The 27930-nt window shown below is 39.9% G+C and overlaps 1 protein-coding gene across 2 annotated transcripts in view; it reads left to right on the top strand.

Moving 5' to 3' along the window:
- Positions 1-4220: 4220 nt before the first annotated feature.
- RARG (retinoic acid receptor gamma) overlaps positions 4221-27930 on the top strand; it is a 145187-nt gene continuing 121477 nt past the window's right edge. Inside the window, exons 1-2 of one of the 2 annotated variants that reach the window (XM_075199175.1) lie at positions 4221-4365; positions 23857-23990. The gene's annotated coding sequence lies outside the window, so the exon portion shown is untranslated. The remainder of the gene's footprint in view (positions 4366-23856; positions 23991-27930) is intronic. The other variant, XM_075199174.1, reaches the window with a different exon arrangement.

Raw genomic sequence — 27930 nt, 5'->3', positions numbered from 1 at the left:
TATTGATGGTGCTAATAGAACAGTCCGTATTCCTCACTGGAAATATGTGACGTTGAATTCTTATTTTCTTAGATTAATGAGGGATTCAGAATTCAGAAAGGCTGGGGCCTTATGGCACTTATTTATATATTGCACTTGGTACTGCACTTTTTTTTTCACTTTTTTGATTGATCCCCTCTTCTGACTCCCTCTGTATCTGATGTCTGTTTGCCCTCCCTTTAGGATGTAAGCTCTTACAGTAGCGCCCTCCTCCCTCCTGTCTTTACACCATTTCTTCTGCTCCAGCTTCTCTGTAATTGCTATGTCTGGAACTTCTGGGGGTAAATGTATCAAGCTGAGAGTTTTCCGGCGGGTTTGAAAAGTGGAGATGTTGCCTATAGCAACCAATCAGATTCTAGCTGTCATTTTGTAGAATGTACTAAATAAATGATAGCTCGAATCTGATTGGCATTTCAAACCCGCCGGAAAACTCTCAGCTTGATACATTTACCCCCTGGAGTCTTGGTTTACTCGGCTTTAGTTCTGGTCTATTTTACCCTGTAATGTCTACTGTTTGTACTGTGTACGGCGCTGGGAAACCTTGTGGCGCCTTGCAAATAAACAATAATAAAAATAATAATAATGATAATAATAATGTGTCTTTGTTTTTTCACGTTAGTTTGTGGGGCTGGGTATAGACCCTTATAGGCGACCCTCTCTCCCCAAGTCATCTGAGGCTCCCTCCTTCTGGGGGCAGCTGAAGAACCAGTCCCCCAGGGGAAGCTTCGGCCAACCTTGCGGTAAAGGGGACCACCCGAGTCTTGCGGTGGAGATGGTGCTGAAGACCCTTGCTTCCTAAGTGGCCTTTTGGCTCCAGAGATCAGGGATGTAAACGGACTTTCCCTAGCTTCAGCGAAGGAAGGCCTTAAGATCTCCTTTTTTCCCTCTCTGGGGTCTTTTGGCTCCAAGGGGATGGGGAGGCACGGGGCCCTTTCCCTTTTGGGAAGGGTCCAAAGTCCCAGGTCCCCAGCACTGCACTGGGTGATTTGGAGTCACGCACCTCAAGCTTCAAAAATAATGGATTTAGAGTCACTGTGTTTAGACGATTTGGCATACAAAAGAATCATGAGTTGGCTTGTAGGGACTGAGGAAGCATCTGGTCTCATGAGAGTCCCAGTTTACTGTCAGAAAACACATAGGAGCCTTAGCCATATGGAGAAATTGGATTAATAAATGTCAGCCTAAAGCCTAACATCCAAAACTTCTGTTAGGATCTTTGTTTTCTCTTTAGGGAAAGTGACATATTCATCATCATCCTCTATTTATTTACATAGCGCCACTAATTCCGCAGCGCTGTACAGAGAACTCATTCACATCAGTCCCTGCCTCATTGGAGCTTACAATCTAAATCCCTTAACATACACACACACAGACCGAGAGAGACTAAGGGCAATAAATAGCATGGGGAAAACAAGATCAGAACATAATTATACTTTCATCACCATTTATCATCACCATTTATTTAAATAGCGCCACTAATTCCGCAGCGTTGTACTGAGAACTCACTCACATCAGTCCCTGACCCATTGGAGCTTACAGTCTAAATCCCTTAACATACACACACACAGACAGAGAGAGAGAGAGAGAGAGAGAGAGAGATAGTTTCGATAGCAGCCAATTAACCTACTAGTATGTTTTTGGAGTGTGGGAGGAAACCGGAGCACCCGGAGGAAACCCACGCAAATACGGGGAGAACATACAAACTCCACACAGATAAGGCGATGGTCGGGAATCGAACTCATGACCCCAGTGCTGTGAAGTGCTAACCACTGAGCCACCATGCTGACATATTATTGATAGTACTGTACAAGAGGGGTGTTTAAGACCGGTAAAATTTGCTTGTTAGAACATCACTAAACTGTGATTATCTGGAGAGATGTGTCAGAGGATGCTTGATAGCAAGACACACAGAAAGGCCTTTTTACAGAATTATGTTCCCCAAGGAAGCTTTATGAATGGAACAGTCTCTGAGTTGCCATTGGTTAAAACATATTGCTCTATAGCCAGTTGAGTTCATGTCTCCGCTCTGGTTATAGGTTAGGTCGGCATATTAAATGGGTGGACAAAATACTGAAACATCCAAGAACCAGCCAGTCACAGCTATAAGCCAGCAGGAGCTTTTAACTATGCAGCGAAGATGTGACTCCTAAAACTTAGACACCAGCAGTAATCTGTTAGGCGCATTTGTCTAGCGCTGGTATATTCATGTTGTTCATCTACCATGCTCAATTGGTGGCACCTCTCCATACCCAGACGTTGGGTAGATGCCTGCGCATTCTATCCAGATGTCTAGTGGCTTGTACCTATGTATCTACAGATATTGAGCAGTTATATAATGGTTCTAGACAAGATCTCATCATCACTTCTGACGTGACATAAAATCTGTGCATTAATTTAAATAAGAAATCTCTCCATACATCTATACTGTGGTGATTCTTTCATTAGGCCAAAAGAATCAACAATTCAATACTTGGCATTAAGTTACTTTTATGTAAGCGCTATGTTCTTCAGTCCTGGTTTACAAAATATAGGCAACTAACAACTTCAAATCATAACTGCAATCCCAGAAGTTTACACTAAGGTATATTAATGAATTGTTCCTGTTTATATCGCCGTACTTTTTCTATGGGGTCATTACTGTGTACTTGGTTTCCTTTTTTGCGATACAACGTTAACCACAGGAGCCACAGGATCATTTTAATAATGCACATGTCAAGCCTGGGGATGAACTGCCTTCCTCTGTGTTCTCATGCTTTTCCCAGGGTACTATCTACCATATATGTCTGGTTACTCACTATAAATCACCAGAAACATAGTGATAGGAAATAATGCAACTTCATATATTTTTATTTTTTGTTAATACACTACATATGACTTTCTTACTTTAATGCATGTACATCATATTTAATAGTCTGTTGCAGGAAGTTGCTACTACCAAAACGGCCGCAATATTTAAAAGACATGTACATCGCTCCCTTTAAGGATCCACTCATAACCATTATTTTCATATCTCATTGACACTTCCCTATCTGGCGTACTAGCGCTGATGGTGCCTCATACGGACCCTGCACACCACTCCGCTGCCTATTTCTAAAACCTGGTGCTACGATGTGCTATTAAATATAGCACTGTACGGGATCTTAGAGAAGCGGGAGGGCTGTATAGAAATGCAGGTTTGCAGATACGTCAAACCCATTACCATGAGAACAGAGAGCAGTGTACAGTGTCTGAACACTGTGGGGCTCATGTTAATTTGAATGCAAATTGCGTTCATGGCGTACAATACGCTTTTTACATTTTTCTTTTGTAATTTTGTAATTTGTGCGCTTGCCCAGAAGTATAAAAGCGTATTAAATGCTATGGGGCAGATTCAATTAGCCGTGTTATTCTGAAGAACAACGCGGCCACAGGATTTGACAGAAAATCTCTGCTGAGTTTTGCTCGCAGCTCTATTACCGTAGTAACGGTTATAATCCGCAGCCGCATTGTTCTAAAGAACAACGCGGCTAATTTAATCTGCCCCTGTTTGTGCAATTTGCGTTCAATTTAACATGAGCCCATGTGCAGTCAGATTGCTGTATAGGTAAGTGTAACGTTAAACAAATTGCCATTATGGGTGGGGGCTCATAAAGGAGTGATTTTAACTGGAGACCCCCTTTAAATTTCACGGCCAGTTTGCTGTTTAATTTAGAAAAGAGATTTTAATTCAGTATATAGCAGTAAACTTTTGGAAATTCAGAGTAGTACAAATCAGTCAGTGCTGTGCATACATTTTAATTAATATAATGTGTAAGAGGAAATGTATCCATATTTTACTTTGAGTATGATCCTTGGAACATAATTCCTATTATATGTCTCTTTTTTACGCTCCTGTGACTATGTTCAACTTCCAGGTATCAGTTTATGCCAGTTTAGGATTACCTGAACACACAAGTACATTGAAGTCTTGCACACGACTTTATGTACATAGGAATGTTTTACAGGCCTCTCCAACAGGATGGCCATATAATGACTGAAATTACATTGCCTGGAATGGCACAGCCAGAAGAAGGGGGGAAATACATTTTCCGTGCTTTCCACTGAAATTCATTCTGTGGTTTGTGAAGAGAAAAAAAAAAAATGTGCTTTATATTTTGTGAGTGGAGTCACATGACCTGGGTTATGAATAGCAGATTGTAATGAGTTGGTAGTGTAAGTAGGAGAGGAGGCGAGAGCACACACACAGACACACACATACACACTGTCTGTGCTGGGTGACGAATACAGACACTCACATTCAGACAGCCAGGTAGATATCCTCTGGTGGAGGCTCGGCTTGTGGACAAGGTGAGTGACCAGTGGCTCTCTGCACTGATATGCATTGCTGGGGGAAGGACTCCTATTGTTTTCTTTTAGGGGACTTTGCAGGGAGGAGGGAAGATTTCTCATCTCAGGAAGTTAGAAGAGTTTTTTTTTCCCTCTTCATTAATTGAACCCGGCTGGTGCCCTTTGTGTGCCCCTCTCCTCCTGGTCATCTCTGCCCTCTGCCATCAGCAGCCGGACAGACAGACTTTTGACACGTTGCTTTTTTGTTTGGCTGAGAAAGGGCAGAGGTCACGGCTGTCAGCTCTGTCTAGAGATCTCTTCTCGGTCTTTTTCTCATTTTCTTGCTACTCTGCAACCCCTGTTCTGCTCTGTGTGCGTGACTGCTGCTACTCTCTGTAATCGCTGTCTTATGTTTTACCACTCTGGATTTTGGATGTTTGTTTCCCCTGTAACGCCTCGGACTGCACCTCTTGTCGCGACTCCCTTCTCCCTATCATCCTGCACTTTCTATCCCTGTTTTCCTTCTATTCCACACTCTTCTAGTTCACTTTCTCTCTGTCTCCTTCATTACCTTTCAGCGTCCCGGGATGCTGCAGACCTTTCTCCCCCTGACTCCTGGGCAGACTGACTTACACCCATGTATTATACCCTGTATTATTCCATGTACCCCTGCTTACAGTCATTATTCTAGTTGTTAGGTCAGTCTTCACACTTACCACAAAACAAGAATGTTCAGCAGGACAAGGACCTTTTTTGTTTTTTTTTTCTCCTCTGGAAATCTTTGCAGTCTCTGTCCCTCTGACTCCTTCCTCTCCGTGAGAGTCAGGAAACCACTGCTGATTTTCTTTCTGATTATATATTTACTTTTAATTATTTCTAGGCTTTTCCTTTTATTTTTTGCCCAACATTCTTATTGTGCTGGTATTTACATTGGATGTTTCCATTAACCCTTTCAGTGATTTAAGGTATTTGCAGTAGTGTGTCTTGTGGCTTAATCCTGTAAACGTGTATAATACTTTATTATATAAAAAAAAATAATCACCATTGTCAATTAACTACTACATCAAACTGTACATCATCTCTTTTTTATGTGACTTTATTAACTTATTATATATAGCTCCTTATTATTTGACTGTTCCCCTGAATGTCTTACAATACATTGCTTCCACTGCATAAGGAATGTTGAGCCCCTAGCTGCAGTCTAGATCAGTGTTGGCTAACCTGTGACACTCCAGGTGTTGTGAAACTACAAGTCCCAGCATGCCTTGCCAATATATAGCAGCTTATTGCTGGAAGGGTATGCTGGGACTTGTAGTTTCACAACATCTGGAGTGTCACAGATTAGCCAACACTGGTCTAGATTTTCAGCTGTGGCAGTACCTAATATGCTTAGGACCTGTTAATATTAAATTAAACGATGTAATACACTAACCTTCAAGAATCACTACAGTATAGCAACATTTAAATATATGTGCCTGTTCGTGTGCTACTATTTGTCATTGTAAGTAATGCATTTTCTGTATGATGTCCTGCGGAATTAGTGGCACTATATAAATAAATGATGATGATGATGATATCTTGATACGTAATACCCATAATCGCTCCCAGTTCAGTGCGACTCACCTTTACCAACTAACCCTTCAAAATGAATGATGTAATTTAATGTTGAATGCAATTCCCTAATGTGCCAGCAGGGGTCTCCACTGTCATTCATTATTCCACATCATGCTTTACTATTTTTATGGTGGAGGAGGATGGAGAATAGGGTGTTGGGGGGAAAGGAGGTGAGATGAGGTGAACTCAGAGGAGGGGGCTGGCAGGAGGGTAATAAAAACATCACCCTTTCCTGCCCCGCCTCTTGCCCCCCTGGAGCTGCGTCTGACTGCGGCTCTGTGATTTTGTGTGTGGTACCGCGGGAGGATGATGGTAAAGGGAGGGAGTTTGGGGAAGAGCGGTGGAGTGATGCTGTGATGTGGTTATGTAACCACAGTATTGGTTAGCTGTGTTGAAGACACTTAGATTGTAGGGAGTGTGACAGGAGTGGTATATATGCCTGGGCTGCTTTGTCCTGGAGTAACACTTCAAAGCAACATATTAATACATTTTAGGTCCTTTGGCTGAACATTATGATAACATTTATTTTAATTTATTTCTTTACTCAGTACTGACTCATAAATTCCTTTTGTGCTACTACTGTGCACACACTTTTATATACAAACTATAGTATACTGTGTATGTGTGCAGAGGACAATATATGGTGTAAAGTCTATATGTCATATATAGGGGTCCAAAGATTTGGATTTTGCAAAGAAAGAAAAAACTTTTAATAGCTGATAGAACAAGTTAATTTCTTTTCATTCTTTCTTTCTGATTTAATCATTTGCATTTGGTAAACAATGCAATATTTTCCATGGCTTCAGCAAAATCTGTGCTTTATTTACAAGATTTGGCAAGTTGCTGTAGTGTTGATAAGTATATTAAAGACACCACAGGAAATTATATACATATATAATTTAAAGAAGAAACATGTTGAAAAGTTTTAGAAACTGCTAGTGTGAGCAAATGATATGCTTATGCTCCATCTATTGTTTCCCCTGTTAATCAGGAAGTGTAGCATATTTTAGATTTGCCCATGCAGAGAATTCCTATGATTTTCTTAGTGTGTAAACGTAGTTATGATTATGCAGAATTTACTCTCTTATTCTGTCTAACATATGGGGGATAGTTTATTGCTTTGAACTGGGATTTTCATTTGGCGCATGACAACTGAAAAAAATAATACATAAGCAATAATGACCATTCCAAATTGCCTTCGCAGTCAGTTGTAAAGTATAGAAAATGTCACTTAGATATGGCAAACAAGCTTTCAATCTGGAACAATGTTAATAGCTCAGAGCAGAACTAAACCTCCAAAAATAAGCATTAAGATATATTGTAGATTGTGAACTGTCTGTTCTAGCATCTTATTGACCGTCAGAACAGTTATTTTTATTCGGAAAATGATATAGCCGTTGCTCACCATCTGCTGCCATATTTCTGTAAAAGTTCCATTAGCCACGCTGTATGTTTCAGTGGACATATTTTTTGCATCTTTGCATATAACATAAAAGATCATTAGGGCATAACACATATATGATCATAATAATGACATATTATGTAGTGACGATCACTAATACAAATTGTTTTGTTTTTTTATTTGCTTTTGGTTTGGGTATGAATTTAATTAGTTCCAGACGAAGACTATTTTTCTTTTTCTTTGGCAGTAATAAACTTTTGATCACAGTTAAAAAAAACATACAATTACTGCATACTGAAGGGTGCAAAATCTGTACTATTTATAAATGAGTAAAGCCACTATTTGCAATGACATAGAAATAAATAGGACATTGGCAGCTTCAGTGACTGTTTCCAGTTAATTATATTTCTGTGTGTTTGAGCTGAGCTCACTAAAAATGCCACAAAAGTAATTTTTGGAGAGATATTTAAATATGTATCTCATTGTCAGGCTGTTGAAACATTTTGTACATTAAGCACATCTGGGGAGCAGTAGTAGCAAGAGATAGAAACCGTCTGAATTCAGAGCAGTCTGGCCAGGTCCCTTAAGGGCCACTGACCTGGCAGAGGTTTAGAGTTTCTCTAGTGAGCACATAATTACTCACAGAAACACTCTGGGTGACATGTGCAAGCAGGTTTAAAAAGTGCAGGTACCACTTGTGATTTTGTGGCTGAAAAATCTTTGCACCAAAAAATCTATTTCAATTTTATTAACTTTTGGAAGTGAATTTGTTGTCCCGATAGATTAAAATATAGGTGTGAGAGTACATGAAACCTGACTTATTAGATTTAAAGTGAATATTTGTACCTTTTAGAGCTGAAATCTACAAATGTGAAATGATTCTTAACTCAAACTTTCCTCTGTAACATTAACATATATTAAAGTCTACAGAAATCAAAAGGAGTGTGTAACGTATGTAACCTCATAGGCAAACAATAAGGCATGTATAGGATTTGCTCACAAGTTCAGAGGGTATTTGCCAGGTTACTTAAGCTGCTGGCAACATATGTAACATTGTCATCAGCGTGCACCAATATAAATGATCCCACTAACTATGAACTCATATTTACAAATTCTATAAGACCTTAACACTATGGCCCTGATTTATCATGGATGGGGGTAAAATCCATTTATCGTCATCTTGAGAGGGCTGCGTTTGTACACCCGTTTTAGTCGGAAAATTGGGTTATCTCCCACTAACAAATAGACCCCCCATATATTTCACACTGGCTGTTTGTTTAAGAATTGTTTAATTCTTCATTTCTTTAGTTGTTCTCTGCTCTTTTTCTGTCCACCTGCTTCACACAGGGATGACAGGAGGGCAGGAATGGGTAATTGTGCGCCAGAAGTTTTTAAGCACACGGCTAATTGCCTACATCAGTCATTATTTACACCCCAGGGTGACTGAGCTGCTGCCCTGTTGCTGCGGACACAGATCAGCACCACCATGTGGGATGACCACGGAGGAATATAGGAAACTGATATCTGGTTCAAAAGCTTTGAGCAGGCCTCACTGGTGAGGCTTTCCTTTATTGTAGGAGAGACTTATTTGTGTACAGATGGGAATCATTTGATGTTTCACCGGATCCATTGGTTAGATTGTTCTGATGTTCGACGTTTAACTTTTCAATGGTGAGGATTCAATGTTTCCACTTCACCATCACTAGTTTTCTCCTCCAATGCTTACTGATGGTGGACATATAACGAAACACTATTTGACAGCTGTGACCACTTCGGTTCCTTCAGAACGCCTATTCTTTAAGACTGGTGAAATTAAAAATAAAACCAGAAATAGGATAAAGAAGAAGCTACTTTCAAATGTACTATTTCTGCAGAGTGCGGATGAGAGAATTTGGGGGACAAAGTATAAGTGCACTGGAGGTCCCCACACCCCCATGTCCAGATCATTGTTCCAATATTCGCTTCCCATGTTCAATTGTTTTTTCCCTCGGTGTTGTGATGCCCATAATTAATCTACCACAATAGTATACTCCTATATTCAAAAAAAAAACCTCCTAGTTTCAATGTATATTGCACTGTATGTACTGTTTTTGTTATTTTATATTAACCTGTTGCTACCGTTACAAATCAAGTTAAAAAAAATAAAAATAAATAGCACTGTGTGTGCAAAATATAGAAACATTGGTTAACATCAGTTCTAGAACCAATGTTTAGGGCTGAACAATATTTTGTAACCAATGTTTAGAACATCGGTACAGCAAATGTTTTCTTTTGATGTCCCATCCCTACTTCCTTGTCCTTATTATATAAACATACACAGGGTAAAACTGGAAGTAAATGCTGAAGGCACAAAGTGAAAAATGGGGTATGAAGGCATAAAAAGTCATCCAGTTAGAGCTGCAGTACCACCGTTCCTCTACAGCTGTAAGCATTGTGTTGTAACCGTATGTGTCGGGTGCTTTTATCCATATTATTGGTTTGCTAAAATATATATGCACTTATCGCTTTTGACGTATTGATATAGACCATATTCATTTCTCTTTGAGGGCCTGATGCTGAGTTATGAGCAAGCAACAAAAAAAAACGAGTACATTTGCTCTTGGACAAACTATGTTACAATACAAGTGGGTGCAAATTATTGTTATTTTTTATTTGCACACAAGAAAAATTCTGGTTGCTCTTTCATGTAGCACACAAATATTTGATAGCATTAATTTTACACTGAAATGTAAATTTGTTTTAGGACATGCCCTACCCCAACTCTAAATCGTTCCCCATCTTTTAAATTTACCCCCCCCCCCCTCAAATGCAATGGTTTTATCAATGTGCAAATTTGCTCCTTTTTTTGCTTTGCTCCTAATTCAGCATCAGACATTAGGCGTTAAAAGAGACAATAGGATAATGCACTCCCTAATATAACTGATATGGATATTAGAAGTCACTGAGGAGTTCTGTGATTTAGCAAGAGGCTGTAGGTGGAGGTGACTTCTAACATCCATCCAGTTCCTAACTTACTGAAGTGGAGATGGGGCTTTTGGTAGAAGATAGATGAAGTAGATATCAGACTGCCGTGAATGGAAAAAGATAGACACTCAAGGAAATTTGCGATGGAGAATATTATTTTCATGAGGTAAAATTAATGAGTTAATTGCTTTAGAGATATTTTCAAAATACAGGGCTGCTCTGCGGACATGTTTGGTCTTGACATTTATTTTGGGGATGACACAAGCACATTATGTGAATGCATTGACAATCTTTATCATAAAACCTCTTTCCTATGTATTATATTTTACATTTTATTGATTGAAGAAGCCTTTAAATTTAGGAAATCTGCTATGCATGGGCGTATGATCTTAGCCCGAGATAGCAGCTATAGGTAGGTAGATAGATAGATAGATAGATAGATAGATAGATAGATAGATAGATAGATAGATAGATAATGTCCTCAGATGGCAGGATTGTAGTTTCTTGTGGTGGACATGTACACAGCCTCAGTCACAGAGATGGCAGATGGCAGAATACTAGGAACAACAGACCTCAACCAGTTTTATTTGCAATAATAATAATAAATACAGTTAGAATCCCTCTCTAACAAGATAAGGGTCTATTGCCCAGCACCACATGAACAGAGTTGTACAATCCAACCTGTACTCACAAGCTTCCCATAGGCTCTTGCAGCCCAGCATCACCTGCTATTCCTCAGGGTGGAGATCACTGTTTGTATGACACCACACCCTTTAAGTAGTGTTTCTAATGTTCTTTGTTATTAATTGCCTAACAGTCAAAACAAGACCTGACAATATGGAGTGGGATGCTCATCACTTTCCTCTCCAACAAACCAAGGCTACTCTCCAGCTAATATCACAAACCAGAATGAGCGAAGGATAACTCTCACACTACTACAGGAATCTGGGATACATACACCACCTCTAGTCTTCCTGCACTCTAGTTACTAGTAGTAATGTCAGTTTAGTGGTCCTATAGGCAAGTCTTACTTTAGGGTTAGTAGTTTCTTAACATGCACTCCCAGCTATAGGACATGAAAGCCACATAATTCGTAATACACTAAATAAAAAATTTGCACATTAAATATGTTTCTTGTTTATGGAGGTAAACAGAGATCATGTAAAGATGATTATTTTAATTTAGAGATTTCCTTAAAATAGGCACACATTGGTATTTGAGGTACCCCTGAGTTTCGGCTGCAATTACTGCATGGATAAAGTAGAATGTACGGCGTATGTCATGATCCAATGACAAAGGACTATGTCAGGGCAAGTCAATAAAATGTTACAAAAAATGGAAAATCCCTTAAGGGCTGCAGTAACATGAACTGTATGTACACGGTTGGTTTGTAGTCTGGAATAGCCATCAGGTTTATGTGGGAGAGACATGGGGCCTGAGTCATTAAGGAGAGCAAAGCATAAAAAAGGAATAACTTTGCACCTGGGCAAAACCATGTTGCATTGGAGGGGAAAGTAAATTCAAAATGTGGGGACAGATTTATATTTGGGGTAGGGCATGTCCCAGATCAACTTTAAATTTAAGTGTAAAAGTAAAGCTATCAAGTATTTGTGTGCTACATGAAAAAAATAGCCAGTATTTAACTTATATGGAAAATAATAAACTAATTTGCACCACTTGAATTGTAACATGGTTTGTCCCGGAGAACATTTACTCCTTTTTTTTGCTTTACTTTCCTTAATGACTCAGGCTCATGGTGTAGAAAGTGTTCATACTGGCTGAATATTGGGTATAATGAGTATGGGTGCGTGTGGTCAACAATGGAGTAACGGAAGGTGCTGCAGGGCAGGATTATTGTACAGTGATAGAATTATGTGTGGGGTGCGGTGATACTGAAAACAGGGAGCACCGCAGGGCAGGATTAAAGCACAACAAAAATAAAGCTATGTAAAAAACAGAAAAAAAAGAATGTAGTGCAAGACTTATAAACTGCTGGAAGAGGACAGGAAATGCAAGGAAACAAGAGTTCATCACATGTTCTTTTCCTGTCTTACAATATATTGTTTACTAGGATTTTTAATACATATTTTTAACTTTTCCCCAAGTTGTATCTATACATTTATACAACAATATTCACTGGATGTAGGTGGGAAAAAACTAGCAAAAAAAAAAATCAGAAAAAAATAAGGTTGCCTCATACCAAGTTGCATGTGGTTTTCTATACAAATTGTTGTGACTTACTAGCCACTATAAATATGACGACATAGCCGTGGGCTCTATAAGGCTCCCACAAACGTCCACAAGTAAAAGCAATAATTAATGAATGTGAATATCACATTTGCTACGCGTCGTTATAAGAGTAGTCAGTGCCATTTTTAGTTGTGTTAAAAACAGAATTATTGTCACTTTGTTATATGTCATGATTTAATTACATTTGCATTAAAGTGTACGATGCATAAAGTAATGACCTGTTAATCTGGATTTTATTCTTGATATACCTCTGCTGTGCCATGCCGTGGTTTTGGTTGCTTCATGACTAAAGATAGCCGCACATAGATGTGGCTTACTATGTACTTTGCATTCTGGCTTACCTTTAGGTGTCAAGAAGAGGTCAGGGCCATGAGATTCAGGTCAATAAATGAGGCTCTGTTTTGATCTTAACAGGTTATAATTATATTCTGGAAGTTCAGGAAAACATTCCCCACCCTCTTGGTCCATGAATACAGGATGTCTAGCTCTATGCGTATAAGTGCAGGACATCCCATCTATATCACACTCTTTCCAAGTGAAAGGAAGAATCCACCGTTCAGAATATCACACTTGTACTGTATTTGCCTCTTTTGGTTACCTAATAAATTATCTGATAGCAACACCTTTACCCGCTATCCATGTATCTAGCCAGTGCACATAATCTGTCTGCAACTGCCAATGTACGTTAGAGAACGTTAGAACAAAGCCACTACTCTCTGGCTCTGTCGTTCCTATCTACTGCTGGTGCAAGGATCAGTGCTTAGAATTAGCTGTTGTTTTCACATATTCAAACTGTCCTGTTTCACAGTTATTTACCCCTGAGCGTTAGAGTTTTCTGCCCTCTAACTTAAGCTGGGTACACACTACAGAATTTTCCACCAACTTTTTATGCCGATCGATTTTACATGCAATCGATGGTCCGATCGCTCGGTCCATGGACTGCATACACACTAGCCTTGTTTAGAGCGATAAAGGAAAGAGCGGACGTCCCTTTAGCGGCTTTTTACAGCCACGTTGTCGTGAGCAATGACTGTAATTTCGTACTCACTGTTGTGGATCGGTCGGAAGTTTATACACACTACACAACGGAAACAAGATTGGAACGAAAATATTAAACGGTACGACCAACCAAATGAGGCGACAATCGTCCATTTGGGCAGACTTTCGACCATCGTGTCACTGCACACACTGACCCGACTTTTGAACGAGCGGTCGTATGTCGGCTGATTTAGCCGATTATTGGATGAAAACTGTGTAGTGTGTACCTAGCTTAACTTTGTGTAAAGGTGCAGGACTCCCTTATTTCTTGCCATTGTTCTCATTCATATGCTAATATAGGATTCTGTGGGTGAGTGTGGCACCTACCTTACTGACTCCAACTTTACAGCTCTCTACTGAAAGATCTGGCCCTGTAACTCGTATGAATACTAATAAGTCAAAAAACCACAAGGTACATGTCACTGGGGATGGATTAGAGTAAGGTATCTTGTATGGTTGCAGAATTTCCATTTGAGCAAACCATGTTCACTGCAAGGGGTGCAAATGCAAACATTTTTTTGCATGCAGGGTAAATACTGCTTGATCTTTCATACTGCCTACACGTACTAGCCAGCTCTATCTTCGATGCCCTTCATAAAACTCTAAGGGGCGGATTCAATTAGCCGCAAGATCCCATAGGAACCTTGTGCAATGTCTTCCTATGCAGAAATACTGCAATTATGGTACAGCAAACATCACTCATTTTTACCGCAAGTAAAAATGAGCCAATATTTTTAACAGAAAAAATCCCGCTGAGATGCATCATGCGAGCTTCCTACGGGACATTGCTTTTTTATTCTCTCCTAAGGGTTGTGCAAAAAATGTTTTTTTCCAGGTGCAAATTTGCACCCAGTACCTGGATTTGCTCCAAATTCTAAACCTGCCCTTTACCTTTAACTTGATGAAGTTTTACAGATATATATGCTGATCAGGAGCAGTTTGGTTGTTGAAAATTTATTTGTAGCAATATATTTTTAAAATATGAGTATATAATATATTTACCAAATGTATGTTCTTGCAAGCACTTGTTTGTATGTTAAATGTAGGGATCCCATGCTCCAGTGCAAATGCAGCTCTTTCTCCCAGCTTGTTACTATAGATTTTCTTTAGTTCCCTGAATTCAAGTTTACCTTGTCTGTGGGTGCCTCACACTGCCAAATGTAACCCCCCACCCACACACACACTTCACACACACTAATAGCCCTTCTGGAAATCAGGATACGCGACCTCCCTCTCCCTAGCCAGACATGAGCCACTAATGAGCAGCGAGTCTGGGCTCGCATGGAATAAGAAGCATATATCACTTTATTTTATTTGAATAAGCCAAACATAAGAGGGATTGACAGAGGAGAGCTTGAGTGAATAGAAGCCTTGTTCATTCAAGCCCCTGCGTTTATTTAAAGGGGGGATTCTGGAAACTAAACCAGAGAAAGAAAAAGAAACAGATTTACAAGCATACCTGTAAGTGTATGTGTTTGTGTGTGTGCATGTTTGTGTGTGTGTGTGTGTGTGTGTGTGTGTGTGTTAGATGGCAGTACAACATTATTAGCCATAGATTTTATGCACCATTTACTTTTTTATCTAAGTTCAGCTTTATCCTCTGTTAAATGTGATAAGTTTCAATAAAACTGAGCATTACATAATGTACTTTATTCTGTTAAATGAAAACACTACAATTAGATTTCCCCCAAATCATGCCCCCTTTCTGGGTAGCAAATAAGTAAGTGTCTCCCACCAATACTCATTTTTGGAGAAACGTGTAGAGGACTGAGGGTGCAGATGGAGGAGGTAGCAGTGGAGAGAAGGTGGCATCTGCATGGATGGCTGTGATACAGTCACCATTTTCCATCTACACGAGAGTCATTGGAATTGTTCTCTTTGTCTCCAGTCCTACAAGGTCTTCTGGGCTCAGGTGATCTACTGATTCAAGCTGTGATTATAAGGCAAGAGACATCCACCTGACTGCAAAGTGAGACATCATTAGGGGGGAAACATCTATATTAATATATGTTAGATGAAAGAGGCATGATTAGGGGAAAACATTCTACTTGAATGGAGCACTACTTTAGAGAAAAAGTACCATAAATAATGTACACTTACATGGAAGCAGTGCTGTCTAACTACTAATGTAAATTGACCAATGTGATCTATTTCTAATACTTAACGTATCCAATACCGAATACAATTTTTTCTATTTTCACACTTTGTTCAATAAACAATGTAGAACATTTAGGATTAATAAAACAGTACAGCGTAAAATTGGTTCCTCAATATAACTCGTCAAGAGGGTTAGACACAACAAAGCGGGTTCTCCAATAAAATTGTAAAGGATAAGGGTATAGAAGAACAAGGAGAAGAGAAGGGTTGGGAGTCAGTGTCTACATGTTGCCTGGAACGGGAGAGCCATGAAGTCTATACCATGGGGTCCATGTCTCGCGAAATTTAGGAAGAGTGTCAGTAAGGAAGGCTGTGACGTACTCCATGGACGAACCAATACTGAATACTATTTACCCCATCTTCTGCTCTTAGTGCATGAATTCTCCATCATTGTCACCAGGTCCATCATTGCACCCATTCCCAAAGCTTGCAGTAGGGGGTAATCTGCTCCTTCTATCCCTTTATTCAGTTACTGGAAACTGTGCCATATTCACACAACATCTGTAAAATAGAAATGTTTTCTTACATGTGATGCAACTAAATCCTGATTTATTCTCGTATCATATCGTGCATTGACTATTTTAACTGGCTTCCACAGAATGTCCTTTAATACTTTATGAATGCTGCACGCCATCCAATCGTCATTCATCAAACCACACATCCTCTGCTGCCCCTTCTGTTAGTGTTTGTTTCTATAATCACTATTTCATCCAATCTGCCCCTGAAGATCCTTCATTTATCTCTTTAGATTGTAAAGTCTTGTGAGTAGATTCCTTCATATCATTTGAGTTTGTCATTGTATGTTATGACACCTTTTACTAATTGTGCAGTACTGTGCGAAATTAGATATGGAGTTTGCAGGGCCCAATAGTACAGCCAGTTATGAGGGCCCAATGTGTGGCAGCAAATAATATATGTTAAGTAGCATATATTCAACAGCGTAAAAAGAAAATAATCTAATATATAGACATAATAATTTAATAACTCATGCTTTTAATTCGTTCTTGGCAAGGATCTCCCTGATCTGTTCAACTCCACCTACAGGGACAGTGTACCAATGCAGATGCCACCATCTTGGCCCCTGCTTATCAGTAATACCAGGTGCATTGCACATAAGTAGGTGTGTGACATCACAAATGACCATTTGCACTGAGCTTTTCTACTATTTTGCACCTTCATAAATAACCCTTCCTGAGAATTCTAATTGTTAGACAAAGCACAAGGTAATTAAGTGTCTACGGTTCTATTTGCAAAAGTGTGATCAGCCATAAACCCTGTAGAAACATCTGTTTTATCCTGAGAATGGTAATTGCATCAATCTGCACAATTTGTGAAGGGGTGAACGCAGGAGAAATTAGAGATTTCTCCTGCATTGTCATACTTTTTGTTGGTTACCACAGTCCCCATAGAACTCTATGGGGACTGTGATGTTAGTAATTTATGAAGCAGTGAAAAGCATTGCTCCATCTCAGGATGACGTAGCTTACCTGTTCCTATGGGGTCCAGTGAAGCTGGAAAGGCTTCACTTGATATCCCGCCAGGGGGTAAATGTATCAAGCTGAGAGTTTTCCGTCAGGTTGGAAAAGTGCCTATAGCAACCAATCAGATTCTAGCTAGCATTTAGTAGAATGTACTAAATAAATGATAGCTAGGATATGATTGGTTTTTCAAACCTGCTGGAAAACTCTCAGCTTGATACATTTAGCCCCAGGTCAGACATTAGCTGCACATGACTTTCTGCATGCCTGGTGAAAAGTAACATTGGTTTGTGTAGGATGGAGGTCTTCACCAGCTTCACCTGCTCTCAGAGCAGCCCCAACATAGTAAATAGCAGTGGGGTCATTTTGCATCAATACATACTGGGGGGTATTCAATTGTTAGCGTTAACGAAAAAAAACGAGCGCTCAAAAAATCTTAGCGTTAATACGGTAATTACCCACGGAATTTCAGAAATTCCGCGAGTAAACTACCGTGTTAACGCTTTTCGTGCGCAATATTACTGTATAAACGGTAATATTTTTTGAGCGCTCGTTTTTTTTCGTTAACGCTAACAATTGAATAACCCCCAATGAGTTTTACTGCTGCTCAGTAGTAAATAGAAAAGAAAAAAAATCTTTCTGGCGCTTAATATGGCTGTGGGCCCAAATCACAAATTGTAAGAGGTCTGCACCCTCCAAACAAATAATATATAAAAAAAGAAATTTGCAACAGTGAATTTGTGACCACAAAATTGCTGTATACCATAAATAATAATTTCTACTGTTTTTATTAATAATATATAAACCAATAAAGTTAATAGTTATGCATAAAATATAACACTACAATAAACCACATGTGGAATATTTAAAACTGCATATTCATTCTGCAATAAGGTAAAAACTGTAATTCAGGGGGGGAATATAATTATCTAGACTCTAAGGCCTTTAAATGGATGGGAAACAGTCAATCAGCAAGTATCCAAACAATAGTATTTGGACTCCAAAATATAACGTAATTACTCCAAATGTGCGCACATCTTTGTGTAACAAATACAATAACGGAAAAATGTCTGTATATATTAACGTGTCTGAATCATTGATTACTCTCAGAATTTAAAAAGTCACAATAATGCTCCAGAAAGAGATAGAGCCAATGGTTCAGCCCAACATACTATATATAATGATGTATTCAGATATGGGTCACGCTTCAGAATATTGCCAATAATTGTACTCCAGGAGTAAATAAATAAATCAGCCCAGCAGATAGTATATAGTGATAATAATGTCCGCTGTTTGAAGCTCAATGGCAGTTATTGTCTTTCCAGTTTTCTGGATAGTCTCCTGCTGGAATCTAGAGTGTAAATCTACATGATTGTCCTCCGTATATTCAGGAGGTGTGGTTAGGAACTGGCTCCCCCAGCAAACACGATCACACAGACTGGTCCCTGCCTCTTCTTAGGGCTTAAGCTCCGTATTGATGTGAATATATTGTAAAGCAGCACTTGATTCGGGATGGGATGAGATTAGATTTAAGGATCCACTATCACTAGACCAATATTTCCTCCAAAAGATAATCGGATAACAACTACATGTGTCACAGCATGAAAATTCTGACGAGTTTCACCGCTGAATTGTGATTTCCTCAGAGACTCAGTAATAAATAAACCCCTTAGTTAAACATACCTTTATGTTTAATATTAGAGGAAACGAGGAAAAACATATTTCAGCTCAAATTACTGCTGTTAGAAAGTATATGGGGAAAACAAGATCAGAACATGATTATACTTTCAACACCATTTATCACCACCATTTATTTATATAGCGCCACTAATTCCGCAGCACTATACAGAGAACTCACTCACATCAGTCCCTGCCCCATTGGAGCTTACAGTCTAAATCCCCTAACACACACACACACACACACACACACACACAGACAGAGAGAGAGAGAGAGAGAGAGAGAGACTAGGGTCAGTTTGATAGCTGCCAATTAACCTACTAGTATGTTTTTGGAGTGGGAGGAAACCGGAGCACCCGGAGGAAACCCACGTAAACACGGGGAGAACATACAAACTCTGCACAGATAAGGCCATGGTTTGGAATTGAACTCAAAACCCCAATGCTGTGAGGCAGAAGTGCTAACCACTTAGCCATCCTGTACTTTATCATCATCATCATTTATTTATATAGCGCCACTAATTCCGCAGCGTTGTACAGAGAACTCATTCACATCAGTCCCTGCCCCATTGGAGCTTACAGTCTAAATTCCATAATATAGACACATACTCACACACAGATACAGACAGACCAATATAGATTGTGTTGAAATCTGCCATTATGGTCAGACACACATATACATACACACCACAGACAGTCTGGTCAGACATACAACAGACTGAGTGGTCAAACATGTACGTACAGATTCACTACAGACAGACTCATCAGATATATACAAACACTAGGCCTCATGTAAAGTTGGACACATTTGCACTCCAATCATACACAGAAAAGTGTATTTACCGGCATATGCTCATCTGGATGCATCTCAAGACCTCTACAACACTACCATATGTGCCAGGTTTACATTAGGAGTAAGAATTATGTACACTTACGCACCACAATAAAGGAGAGAAAGTGGAGGGATAGCTTAGAGATGTTGCTTGACAGAGTTAGTAGTGAATGAAAAAAATCACATTACTCTATTTAAATGCAATAATAATACTGTAATGAAGTGTCATATACAAAAGAAAGAATAGTGTCTTGTCAGTGTTCTTAATAAAAATATTTGTATTTACCATGTAAAATATTTTTAAATACAGATTCCCCCCAGCCCAGCCTGCCCCTGGCACCCACACCCGCAAGAGATACAAATCCTGACAGGCGTATCTACACCCAGGTCTACCTCAGTCGCATGTATATGAGCACTCACTTACTATACTCCGCTTACACTTACCCGCCCTACCTACCCTGTTCCATCTCTCTAAGTGTAAGGAGTCAGAAGTGTAATATGTATATGCACATTTACTGCAGACATTTCCAGACACACTGCTCAGACCCACACAGACAGATACACCACCAGATCAGACATGTATAGGAACAGAGACAGTCTAATCAGACACACATACAAACAGTGGATGAAAATATCAAAGTCAATCAGTAGATACTAGTTTATTCTTGGTTTCTTTGCATATTTTCCAATTGAATAACCCTGATCTTAATTAAACAGTTGATGTTGAAAATGAATGGCAACATCCCTGTTGAACTTATGTGTCTGTAAAAAAGGCTTATTCCAATATTGGTCCCATGGAAATGACAGTGGTACCTTATGGTTAGGTCCATATGGGTATCTTTTGTAGCAATTACACGTTGCTAAGAATTTGTGCCACACAACGACATTACACTGTAACGTTCATACTACAAGTTGCTGCAGTAATAATGGCAATTTCAAGTATAAATGTCTGCTTTAATCTCCACAAAGATCTGTCCCATTGAAAAACATGGCAAGCAGCTGCTATTAAGCCACTGATATGAATGCTTGTCTTCATTTACCATGAGATAAGCTGTAGAAAACAACCTTCAGGCTGCTGCCTGGCCACGTAGAAACTCCAGGCAACACCATTGTTTACAGACCGTCCAACTTGTAGTTGCCAACATGACATAAACATTGTCTTAATGAACTGGTGCCCAAATAAAAGTGAATATACAGTATATTCCACGTTCCCATTCACAATTATGTTACCATCCTTTTGTACAGAAGTTCACGCTACTAAACTCTTAACCGGAATGTACAGACTTTTCAGCTTCTTATAAAAGTAACTAATATACCAGCAATGATAGAGTTAAGCAGGTCAATATCGAATAAAAGAGAAGACTAATGACCAGTGCGAGATGGTATCATTTATGTAGTGCTCATTTAAACTCTGTATAATTTATAACATTACTCATGAACCAAGCTAAGTGATCCATGTACTTTTTTGATGTTGTATTGTATAATTAAGCATCTCTTTCCTGCATCATCGTAAACTATGTTGATTGTGATTGGCTAGAACATTATCATTGGGCCAGCTGGCCTGCAAAAGCGTTCACGGATTTGAGAATGTTTTCATTGATATGTCATATGTTCAAAATGCATTGCAAGCAATCCTCTCATCATCTTTAGTCAAGTAATTTTAAAATGAAACCTTTGTTCCTGGATAATGATTCCAGGCTGTGTGTGCTTCAGTTTGGTAGGTGTGTACCGCTGGCCTTTCCTCTACTCTCTGGGGAGGTCAAATTCAATGATGTTGTCTAATGTCTTGACGAGATGTTCCTATGGAATTATACTGAAATTTTGTTTTTCCACTGGCGCTGATATTAGAAGCTCTTTCACTTGCACTCAATGCTTCTTCTGTTTTGGGTTGGCAAAACGATTTTAGAAAAACTTCAGCTGATTATTGTAAAAATGACGTTGAAATGATCTGCTCCAAGCTTCTAACTGTTGGCCCCCTCTGAGCATTGTGTATTTACAGCACATCTTGTTGTTTCCATCATATTTAAGTGAGTGATGAGGTAAGGTGACAATTACAAATCACATTACAATGTATTATGAAAATAATAGGAAATTCGCTATAAACATTTTATAGATATAAGTATGGTTACATGACAATTTGTATACAATATGCTGATTTGTGTATATACATGACCGTATACTGCTTGTTGAATTGAGCATGCAAGCTAACATCTTTCAGTTTGTTTATGTACTTTAATGACGGTCATAATGAAGACAGATGCCATAAAATTATACTTTCATGTTTTTCCTCTTAGGTTTTATGTCCTGTGTCGGCGTTGATATAGAGTGTAGCATTATACAATTTTCCCATGCTGGTAGGATGAGTGTCATTATGTCACTGATACAAGGGGCTCATTTGAACGCAAATTGTGTTTTTGGTGCATAGTGCGCTTTTTAACATCTGAGCGTGCGAACACAATACTATTTTCGGACATAGTACTTTGTGCACTTGCGCAGAAGGGAAAAAGCGGATTATGCACCAGAAACGCAATTTGTGTTCAACTTCACATAAGCCCCTCAGTGTTTTATTCACTCCCTAAACTTTGGCACCCTAAGCGGCTGCCCAGTTCGCCTAGTGGTAGTGTCAGCCCTGATTGCAGCAATATATTATATGATGAATATACTCTTTGGAATATATTGTATGCAATATCTAAGTCACACAGTTCATATCACCAAAAAATTTGAACTCAAAAACTGTCATTTATTATTCTATTTTATTAGTGATGTGTGTTATGTGAAGGGATGAGCATAGGCTAGTTATGTGTTTGGTACAAGCGAGGAAGGGAACAGAGGGGCCAATTTATTAAATGGCAATAATTCCGCCACTATATCTAATCTTTCATCGCCATCCCAGGACGGTGATGACAAATTCACACCAGCTTAGAATAAATCATTTTTTCAATGTTTATAGGTTTTTCATTTTTTTGGTTTGCTATTTATTTAAAGAATTTTTATGTATTTTACACTTTTTGCAATTCAAAGCCTAAACCCGGGTTAGCTCCTACCACTCATGGCCAGCTGAATATCACTCAGTTCAATTCCCGACCATGACCTTATCTGTGTGGAGTTTGTCTGTTCTCCCCGTGTTTGTGTGGGTTTCCTCCGGGTGCTCCGGTTTCCTCCCACACTCCAACATACTAGTAGGTTAATTGGCTGCTATCAAAATTGACCCTAGTCTGTCTCTCTCTCTGTGTGTGTGTGTCTGTGTGTGTATGTGTGTGTGTGTGTGTGTATGTTAGGGAGTTTAGACTGTAAGCTCCAATGGGGCAGGGACTGATGTGAGTGAGTTCTCTGTACAGCGCTGCGGAATCAGTGGCGCTATATACATAAATGGTGATGATGCTGATGATGAATATCTACATAAAATGGGCTGTGTCTATTTTACAACCATGTGCTCATGGGCGGATTACTAGTAAATAACTATTTCATAGAAGAGTGTTTATAAAGACTTTCACGGATGGGGGGGGTCATAAACAGCCTTCGCAGCTGTATTCACCACTCCTGCATTAGGTAAGCTCAGCCATAGCTCACAAAAATAAAATGTGTTGCCTTCAAAACTGTCTCGCAAAGAACAACTTTGGTGACCTGCCCTAGGCTGACAGGCATGGATATGAGCCAATCAGGGCAGGAAGCTAATCTACGCAGATAGCAGTTGAACATTTAAAACAGTGGCTGGTCCCTGGGGAGGGGCCAGCCAGTAGGGAGGACATCATTGGCAAGGCCCCGATAAGCCCAGGACCAGTCTCCCTCCTCCCTACGCCAGCAAACTCTGGGTGCAGAGTGGGCAAATAATCAAGGATCTGGTTTGGGGGCACTTGACTGGTGTGCAAATGTTAATAATCATCATAATAATAATAATAATAATAACAACAATATTTATACTAATAGTATAGACATAGCATTGGTTTTCTCCTTCTCTGCTATCACCCCTCACCTCTGGCCTGTTCTCGTTATCCTGCTTGCTACAGACCCCTGGCCCTGGGACTGACCCTGACTTCATCCTTTGTTCCAGTCTCTGCCTCCAATCTCTGCACAACTGTTCTGTTCTTCTACTACGTTAGAGCTAAGACCTGGCGGCATCCAAGTACCTGTGAGTGCATCTAGCTCCACGAGAAAGGCAGCTGCTATAGGCGAAGACCTCTTATCACCTGTTCTAGAAGTTTATATCAGGATCCGTTTGCCGTAACGATAAAGTGTAAGTAGTGCGACTGCTCTACAGATGTGTTGATCAAAATATGTAAAATATATGTTCAGCAGTGCTTGCTCCATATTGATCCATGTTCAGCTTTCGTTTGACTTTAAGAGAATGAACTCACCAAAATCTTATGGGACAACAACCATTTGTACAGCGGAGCTTGATGCTTTTAATATGATCTGCCTGGCATTGGATGTGTTTATGAGAGTGCTAAGAAATGAGAGCAACAACAGAGCTGTATGTTTAGCACAAAAGGCTCAAGCAAATCATGAAATTTAGACAAATATAATATTGATAGGTAATTATAATTCTATGGGGGGCTGTTTAAAAACCACCGTTACCGATACTGTATACATTACTTACCAGTGGGAAGCATTACTCTTCTGACATAAATGCTTTATCAAGTGGCTCAAATACATAAATATGTTTAATATTTAGGAGTCCGCCAAACCACTTGTTTGGAGAGAACTGACCCACTTATGCTGCCTGTGAGATGGCTCCTGTGGTCGCCCAGGCTCCAGCAGCAAGGACCAGAACAGGTTAGCTAGCTCTAGACTGTGGCAGAGCGGTCCTAAACTCTTGTGAGACAACGACGCAGTACCATATGTGAATAGCTGGCAGCATATCACAGTGTAGTCCATTCAATTCTAATTGACTTCTAGACTGCCTATCTCACCAGTACCGCCGCCCCCGCAGTGTGAGATACGGCCTGGACATGTAATGTATATTGGGAGATGTGCAGGAGGGCGCAGGTTGGCTGGACGCCCACTATAGACAGGTTACTAGGGTGTTTATTTTTAGTCACCATGGTGACCTGGAGACGGTGTTTTGTTGAACCCAGGTGTATCCTATGTCATCTTATAATGCATTTATTTGGCCCTAGGTCATATTTCCCAAGTGTCCCGATTCCAGCGGGACAGTCCTGATTTCAGTGGACTGTCCCGTTGTCCTCTCCGACTTACAATTTGTCCTGGTATTGGAGCGCCACGCTCCATTTCCATAGCAGCCAGTTTCCCCGGTGGTCTAGGAGGAAGTGGGGCAAGACGTCTGTACTAAAAGGGCTACTGCGGATGCGCGAACTGCGCAAACAGGAAGTTTGTGGGCGGTGAATGGGCTCGACGAGGGGCGTGGCTTATTTGTTGCTCTTTCAGAACTCCAAATGTTGGGAGGCATGCCCTATGTCTCCCTAGTGCAGGGTTTCCCAAACCCAGTCCTCAGGACTCCCCAACAGTGCAGGTTTTCCGGATCAGATGTGACATAATTAGGACCACCTGTGGATCTGTATGTGTCAGTCAGTAATGATTACACCTGTGCTCCAGCAAGGAGATATGGAAAACCTGCACTGTTAGGGAGCCCTGAGGACTGGGTTTGGGAAACCCTGCCCTAGTGAATTACAATATTTTTCAAAGTACACACTGGTGTATTTTTTACACAGTCCAAATGCTTTGTACTGTGTTTTGGGTTTTTTTAAGCAAAGGAACATGTCCAATTCACTGCCGTTCAGTGCACACGTATCTTTCCATTGAAGTTAATGGCAATGCCTTAGAAATGTAACACTTGATATACATTTGCTCTCAAGCATTTACATTATGAACAATTACTCAAAGGACAACAGGTGCATGGAAACTAGAGATGGGCGGGTCCGGTTCTCCGAGAACCGAACCCACCCGAACTTTGGGTATCCGAGTACCGAGCTGAGCAGCTCGGTACTCTCCCGCCAATTCCGAATCCAAATCGAGGCCGAACGTCATTGTGACGTCGTCGGATCTCGGGACTCGGTTCTCGCGATACTTCAACTTTATAAATACACGCCTCCACAGCAATCCATCGCCATTTGACAGAGGGAGAGAGCAGGGTGTAGTCATAGGCTAATTAGAGCAGGGACAGAGAAAGAATACAATATTGTTCTTGCAATTGCTCTAACCAAAATCGCTAGTGCAGAGAGGAGGATAGAGGTTTATTATTTTTTCTTCATATTTGGCACTCCCCAGCGCTTTTGGGTTGTCCCCCATAATTGTGCATTAATATTTCTGGCTGTCAAAAGTCATATCTGTCAGCAGTATCTACTCAATAAATGTTAGCACTCCTCAGTGTTTTTGGGGTGTCCTCTCTAATTGTGCATTAATATTTCTGGCTGTCAAAAGTCATATCTGTCAGCAGTATCTACTCAATAATTTTAAGCACTCCTCAGTGTTTTTGGGGTGTCCTCTCTAATTGTGCATTAATATTTCTGGCTGTCAAAAGTCATATCTGTCAGCAGTATCTACTCAATAATTTTAAGCACTCCTCAGTGTTTTTGGGGTGTCCTCTCTAATTGTGCATTAATATTTCTGGCTGTCAAAAGTCATATCTGTCAGCAGTATCTACTCAATAATTTTAAGCACTCCTCAGTGTTTTTGGGGTGTCCTCTCTAATTGTGCATTAATATTTCTGGCTGTCAAAAGTCATATCTGTCAGCAGTATCTACTCAATAATTTGTAGCACTCCTCAGTGTTTTTGGGGTGTCCTCCCTAATTGTGCATTAATATTTCTGGCTGTCAAAAGTCATATCTGTCAGCAGTATCTACTCAATAATTTTTAGCACTCCTCAGTGTTTTTGGGGTGTCCTCCCTAATTGTGCATTAATATTTCTGGCTGTCAAAAGTCATATCTGTCAGCAGTATCTACTCAATAATTTGTAGCACTCCTCAGTGTTTTTGGGGTGTCCTCCCTAATTGTGCATTAATATTTCTGGCTGTCAAAAGTCATATCTGTCAGCAGTATCTACTCAATAATTTGTAGCACTCCTCAGTGTTTTTGGGGTGTCCTCCCTAATTGTGCATTAATATTTCTGGCTGTCAAAAGTCATATCTGTCAGCAGTATCTACTCAATAATTTTTAGCACTCCTCAGTGTTTTTGGGGTGTCCTCCCTAATTGTGCATTAATATTTCTGGCTGTCAAAAGTCATATCTGTCAGCAGTATCTACTCAATAATTTGTAGCACTCCTCAGTGTTTTTGGGGTGTCCTCCCTAATTGTGCATTAATATTTCTGGCTGTCAAAAGTCATATCTGTCAGCAGTATCTACTCAATAATTTGTAGCACTCCTCAGTGTTTTTGGGGTGTCCTCCCTAATTGTGCATTAATATTTCTGGCTGTCAAAAGTCATATCTGTCAGCAGTATCTACTCAATAATTTTTAGCACTCCTCAGTGTTTTTGGGGTGTCCTCCCTAATTGTGCATTAATATTTCTGGCTGTCAAAAGTCATATCTGTCAGCAGTATCTACTCAATAATTTTTAGCACTCCTCAGTGTTTTTGGGGTGTCCTCCCTAATTGTGCATTAATATTTCTGGCTGTCAAAAGTCATAACTGTCAGCAGAATCTACTCAATAATTTTTAGCACTCCCCAGTGGTTTGCGCTCAGAATGGATTCAAAGCAGTCCACATATGATCTAAATGAGCAACCAGGTTCTGTCACCAGTCCTGATGTTAGTGTTCCCAGTACGTCATCTGGCCAAGGCGATGTCAAACAACAGAGTGTTTTCAAATTAGTGCAAAAAACAAAAACCAAAAAAAAATTTACTGTATTGAAGCGAAAAAGAAGTGTAACTGAGCAAAAGTTAAGTGACGATAAAAAAAAAATTGCAAGCATGCCATTCTACACACGCAGTGGCAAAGAGAGAATGAGGCCTTCACCTTTGGCTATTAGTGGCAGATCCCAAAAAGTTACCCAGGCTACAATTGGTGCACAACTACTGTTACGCGTCAAAGCTGAGCTGCAAGATACCAGTGAGGCATTACAGGAGAATATTTGCTCTGATTCACAAATGACAACAATCCCTGTGGAGAGTCCATCCAACAGTGGGATGTCTAATCGTGAGCATTCTGCTGATGTGTGCCTTAATAGCCCGAGTGTAGCCGGTGATACCCAAATTGAGGATGCCACTTTGGAATTAGAA

The sequence above is a fragment of the Mixophyes fleayi genome, chromosome 2, assembly GCF_038048845.1.
Source record: "Mixophyes fleayi isolate aMixFle1 chromosome 2, aMixFle1.hap1, whole genome shotgun sequence".
NCBI classification, from domain to species: Eukaryota; Metazoa; Chordata; class Amphibia; order Anura; family Limnodynastidae; genus Mixophyes; species Mixophyes fleayi.
Note: the sequence above shows the minus strand (reverse complement) of the source record. Positions and strands in the feature narration are given on the sequence as shown.